This window comes from Acyrthosiphon pisum, chromosome A1 (genome assembly GCF_005508785.2).
Source record: "Acyrthosiphon pisum isolate AL4f chromosome A1, pea_aphid_22Mar2018_4r6ur, whole genome shotgun sequence".
Lineage (NCBI taxonomy): Eukaryota > Metazoa > Arthropoda > Insecta > Hemiptera > Aphididae > Acyrthosiphon > Acyrthosiphon pisum.
The window spans coordinates 58,552,039-58,558,309 of record NC_042494.1 but is presented as its reverse complement, the minus strand read 5'-3'; the positions used below and the strand labels follow the sequence as shown (position 1 = coordinate 58,558,309).

Sequence of the window (6,271 nt, the reverse complement as noted above, 5' to 3'; positions counted from 1 at the left end):
GGCACACAACTGTGATGCATTTAGTTATTATTGAATCGTTGATAGATAAAATTATTATTGGTATTAATATTTTTAATATACCTAATAATAATTATTTTAAAAATTTAATACGAAATTCGTAACGAAGAACGTATAATATTATAATATGATATATTTTCTAAAAATCTGCCGCCCCTCAAATCACCTTAAAATGTCCGCTCCTGGGCAATTGCCCCCTTTGCCCCTCGTTAAATGCGGCTCTGTTCACAAAGCATGCTCAGCCCTTATTTTTCTTCAATTATGCAGTTATACAAAGTAGGATAATTGAAATTTTAAAATTTGGACATTTTTTGTTATTGTTTTTCCAACGAGAACTCCTTTTCTACAGTGAATTATTTAACGGCTAAATTTTTCTTAAAAATTTGACATATTAAAATCAATTAACATTTAAACGAGTAGTTTTGAGATATTTAACATAGCATACTAAGGGTAATAGGTCCACGATAATGGGTTAGGCAATTATTGAGGCTATAGTGATTTGAACTTTAAAGTGATTAATACATGAATAAAAATTTTTAAGAATGGTCGAAGTATAATAAATACTAAATCCAATATTACTACTATTTTTATTTTTGTAAAACTATTTTTAAGGACTATTATCTTTAGTATAAATATTTCAATAACTGAGACTACTCAATCAAATGTTGAATTAAGTACTTGTACATCAACATTTTCAAAAAAATTATCCACTAAATAATTTACAACAAAAAAGAGGGGTTCTCGTTTAAAAACAGAAGTTTGTATCACCACAGGACACTCTAGTCTAGGAAACTACAATTACTACAAACAAATTCAAGAATTTGAAAATATGGTCTTTGAGCGTATTTAAAAGTTCTAAAACTCAGAATTTGAATAAATTAATTATTTAAGGAAACATGAGGGTGAGCATGTTTCGTGAACCACTTTGTAACTATACAGTGTTGTGTTGAATTTAACTCATCATTTATGTGTTACAAGCATTCTGTTATACCTATATATAAAATATATAAAAAATATTTATATAATACATGAAACACGACCTGACACAGGTAGTGAAAATTCGATTTAAAGATAATTGATTTGTTGAATCTTCTCTGAATTCGAGGTTTCTAAATTGAATTTATTGCTCCAGTAGTCAGGACAAATATTAATGAATGCAATTTTTTTTTATATTTAACATGTTAATATTTATAAAACAATATTAGATTATTATCGATTTATTTTCAGTATTAAAAATACATTGTTACATTTACATGAAACTAAATTTAAGATTTGTATACAATTATTATTTAAATACGAAATTATATTTATTCGGTTTTAATGTAGATGTATGATGTATATGGTGTACCAGGTACCTACACCTAACTACCATTTCATTTATTAAAGGAAGCATGTTAAATATAAGTACCTATGTTCGAATTGTACCTATAGTAAAAACTTGAAATTCAATAACAAATTTACTGACTTTTCGTTGCTTTCAAATTAAAAAAAAAAATACAATACAATAAAAAAGGTAGCACAACTTTTATTTTTTATACATTATGTTTTGAACCATAAAACACTATGTTCTAAGGATGTATAATACAATAACAGAAGTTCAGATTTTATGTCCAAAACAAATATAGTCTTGTGTATCGTAGAAGTTGCTACTGCAAGTTGTTTTAAACTTTGAAATTATAAAAATTCTTCATGAAAACTAAAATTTCAAATAAAATACAATACCTATATAGGTAAGTTTATTTTTAATGAACATGGAAAAACCTCCAGATGCAGTAACTTATAAAACTTTAACTCATTAAAAAGAATTCACGATATATTTACATAATATAAAAAATATTTAGAAAATTATTGAAGAATAATATAGTACATATTATTATTACACATTATTTATTTTAATATACATTGTATGTTTACAATTTTAAAAGTTATTCGTTGAAGTGTTCAATTCTAATACCTTTTAAAAATTGATATTACAATTTTTGTCAGTATGGTAAAATTAAACAAAAAATGAGAGTTAAATTGATAATCATTTAATTACGGATAAGCTTACAGTCTTATAACCCAGGATTAAAGTTAATAGGATTATAGGAACACGATGAAAACTAACACTTTAACCCTATTTAGTCAACATTTTATCAACTACAAACTTTATTATACCTATACCTAATGAACATAGTAATATACTATTATATTTTGCATATTGCATGATATTTTGTATTTATTAATTTATGGTTTATCTTTTAAGCAACTTTCGGTCCCAAAACAATTTTATTCAATTAAATCTAATAAATGTATCTCTTAACTATTTTGGTTTTAAGTTTTTATATTTTGTCTCAAATTAATTCTAGGAATTTATGAAGTATGAACTCAATAAAATATATAAAAACGTTTAGAAGGTATAGTATAGTGTTTAAAAATCAAAATTAAAAAAAAAGTAATTATAACAGTGGGAAAATCGATAAAACATTTGATAGGTATGTAATAAAGTGAAGTTATAAAATCACTTATGTACTTAACAATTTGAAAATTCAATTTGACGTTCAACAAATATTTGCGCATAAAATATAATTACAATTGATATTGATTTAAAAGTACAAGTGTACAGAATTCGATTTAATTTATTTATATTAAGGTATATAAGTATCCAAAATTATAGACAGAATAAACTCAAACCAAGTTTTTATTACGTTTGAGACTTGCGTGACATTGTGAACAAGAACAACAATAGAAGAAGTATGTTCTTATGGGATTTGTTGAATCCTTTGTGGGAAAGGGAAAAACGGTTTACGTGAAATGACTATTATTGATCAGACTACAAAAGTCTCCAGAAATAACATAGTTGAACGAACAAGCACGAACAATTTAGAGAACTGAAAGAAATGTCGTCACATTGATTTTTGCAAAAGGAATTGAAAAAATATGCTCAATGAAAATACAAAATGAAGAATAAACTTGTGTAGTTCAGTCTTTATCTGATCCACATGAATTATTATTAGATGTCAAACAATCAAACCGCGAGGGACTTACTAAGACAGTGATCAGTGGACAATTATCATAAGTAATCGACGAATAATGACGCGTATTAGAATGGTTTATCTAAAAATTTCACATAATATTAAAGGGAACAATAATGTTTTTTTCTTTTTTTTTGTTATTTGTTTATTCACTTCAGGTACTTCATGTCGGCACAAACTGTACACCGGCATTGAATACGTGTTTGGCATAATACAACGTGTGACCGACAGTATTTTATAATCTAGTGACTAGTATTATGAGTTGTGACAATAAAATACAGATAAGAGGTAACATTATAGGTAACATTTAAATAATAATTAATAATGACGTTGGTGATAAATGATAACGCGGTACTTACTTTGAAACCTTTGTACCATTCTTTAATGGTCGCTTCGTCGTATCTCGTGTGGGATTTTAAGAAGTCCATGTCTTCTTTGGACAACTTGTCTTTGCTACCGAAACAACCCATGTCTGCAACAAAATACGATAACATAACAGTTAAACATTTTTCGGCTGTACAACAAGTGGTTGTTTTACGTGTTCAACAGTATACGTGATGTTTCCGGTTAAAATTAATTGGGGTAAAAAATATCTCTTTCACTATTATTGTGTTTCTATCAAACGGGCTTCACGCGTACACCGTTTGCCCGCTGTACCCCTTAATTGAAAGCTTCCTGCAGCACTATGCGCATGGCAATAAAACCACTTGACCCCAATTTCGGTGATTGCTGTGGATTTGCTTTCAAGCAAGTTCGGAAAAATGTTTTCTAATTCCAGAGCGTTGTTCGATATTCATAATTTAGCCACCCAGTACGGCAGTACTACGTGTCATACGCATACCTATCCATACTTTTTGAATACAATATATTCCATACAATGCATTTATTGGTATACCTACTGTATATATGCACAAACATTTTTAAGAAAGAACATAGTACAATAGTGTATACACATATATAAATAATGCTACACAATAGTTTTTGGTGTATTGAGAGAGACAGATAGTAAATACCGCAATTTAATACAATATATTATATTATATCATTTTTTATTTTTATACACATCTCTCGAGTTTATTGCACGTGTACACACAACTACACAAGCTCACGACCGCGAAGATTTATAGGTCATACTTCGCATAAGTCTGCTACTGTCATCTTATGACTAAATGGTTTTGATGGATGTTCACGAATCTTTAAAGATATTGCGTTTTAAAAATAAATCTGATAAGGTATATACCAGCTACCTATAATAACAGAATACTATTGCTCGAAAGTGAATCGCATATTTTTACTTATTTTAGAAATGTTGTTTTCCTTAGAGAGTCTATCCTGCCTCCAGATAATTCTTATTTATAGAATATAAATGTACATAATATTTAGCATTTACCTACATACCTACGTTATTTATGTAAAGTTCAAAGTCGACTAAACAGTTAATTTATATACACCTCGTCACCACCGTACTTACTACTAGGTATCGTCGATAATGATGTTAACAATAATTTAAACACAATAATAAAAAAAAAATCGTCAAAGACCATATTAGTAATTGAATGATGATTTTCACCAACGTAATTTATGAAATCAAAATCGTTTTTATTTTTAGAAAAATATTAAAAATGTTATATCTACAATCTACATTCTACATAATGTCATAATAATATATCATGAGTCTAAGTTGAGATATTATGATTTGTTTTTAAATTATTTTGTAATATCATAATTTATTATTCGTTAGGGAGACGCCAAAAACAAAATTGTATTTTATTTTAGATAAAAGATAATTAAAAACAAAAATGAGATAAAAAATTAATTTCACTTGAAAAAAATGATATATATACCAATTCAAATGAATGACATTAAGTATTTTGGTCATTAAGTAAAGTGAATATTTGTGTAGCCTTAAATAGGATATGATAAACATTTTAATTTATAATATACTATCACATGAATATCACTATATAGCATTGTATAATATAAAAATGTACATCTCGTTAGTCGGTAAAAAATTTACATATTCATATTTTTACGCAATCAACTAAGGATCTAAATTGAATTTTTAATACAGTTTGATATACATTTGATTACTTAAGTTATATATTTTTTTAAACTTAAAGTTATTTTTATGGTAATAAAACCTTTTTAAATTGATAAGAAATACATTCCATTACAATAATTAAATACTTTGTAACATAAATCAATTACATTATCATTCTTTTAAATTACTTAATTATCTTGACGTTAATTTAATTCTACAGTAGGAATATTTATGAATGTTCAAAAGATCGTTGAAAAATTATTTAATATATTCGTTAGAATTTGTACGAAAATTCAACGTATATCATAATATAAGTAATTACAGTGAGTATGAAACGCAATGTCTTTAAGTGTTTTTAAATTTAAAAAAGAAAAAAACCCAACTACCTACTTAACTTTAAACTGTACCGTTCACGACAAAAAATATACCTCGAGTACAGCGTACGAAAATATTTTTGATACATGTTATTCTTAATAATATGTGTTTTGTTTATACAATATACGCTTCAGTCATGTTTAACTACCCCTCTTGTTTTCCAGAAATACCACCAAATCTACAACGGTATACCGTAAGACTGCGGAACAAGTATAATAATATGTACATACACTAAACAGGGATGTTTGATCTCGTACACGCTGTCTACGTGCATCAGATCAGACGGCATTTTCTGAATAGAAATATCAGCGGGAAAACAGACGAAAGTATGAGGGGAAAAAATAAGGAGCAGTGCATATTTTTCTCGAATAAATACTTATTATTATTCTCTGCGGCCGGGGCTCAGCAAAACCAAAAGAACCTTTCGAACGACGTGAAAACACGTGATTATTGTACTTTGCCGTGTCAGTGGTTAGATGGAAGATGGTGAGGGGGGAGGTAGAGGAGATTATATCGTTTCCCTATATATTATGTATATACTGTATACCGGGTGATTCTTTTATCAAACGACACTCATTATTTCAAAAAGTGTAAGTTTTTTTGAAAATATTTTTTTACATACTTTCAAGTCGCTTATAAAACAACGTTTTTCTTAAAAAATTATATTTTTAAATATTTTTTATCCTTATAATTTTTTAAGTTTTTTACTTTTTTGAATGACAACATAGGGTTTTAATTTTTTATTCCAAAGCAGAATATTTTTCTTAATATTTTGATACATGAAAATCGAATTTGGGACGAGTAGTTTATGAGTTATAAATAT

The 6,271-nt window shown here is 27.3% G+C and overlaps 1 protein-coding gene across 1 annotated transcript in view; it reads right to left on the bottom strand.

The window, feature by feature from the left end:
* Nucleotides 1–6,271, bottom strand: part of LOC100164690 (neuronal calcium sensor 2-like) — a gene marked incomplete at its 3' end in the record, with an annotated part of 37,795 nt that overhangs the window by 5,963 nt on the left and 25,561 nt on the right. The window contains 1 exon segment of the mRNA NM_001246063.1: nt 3,392–3,504.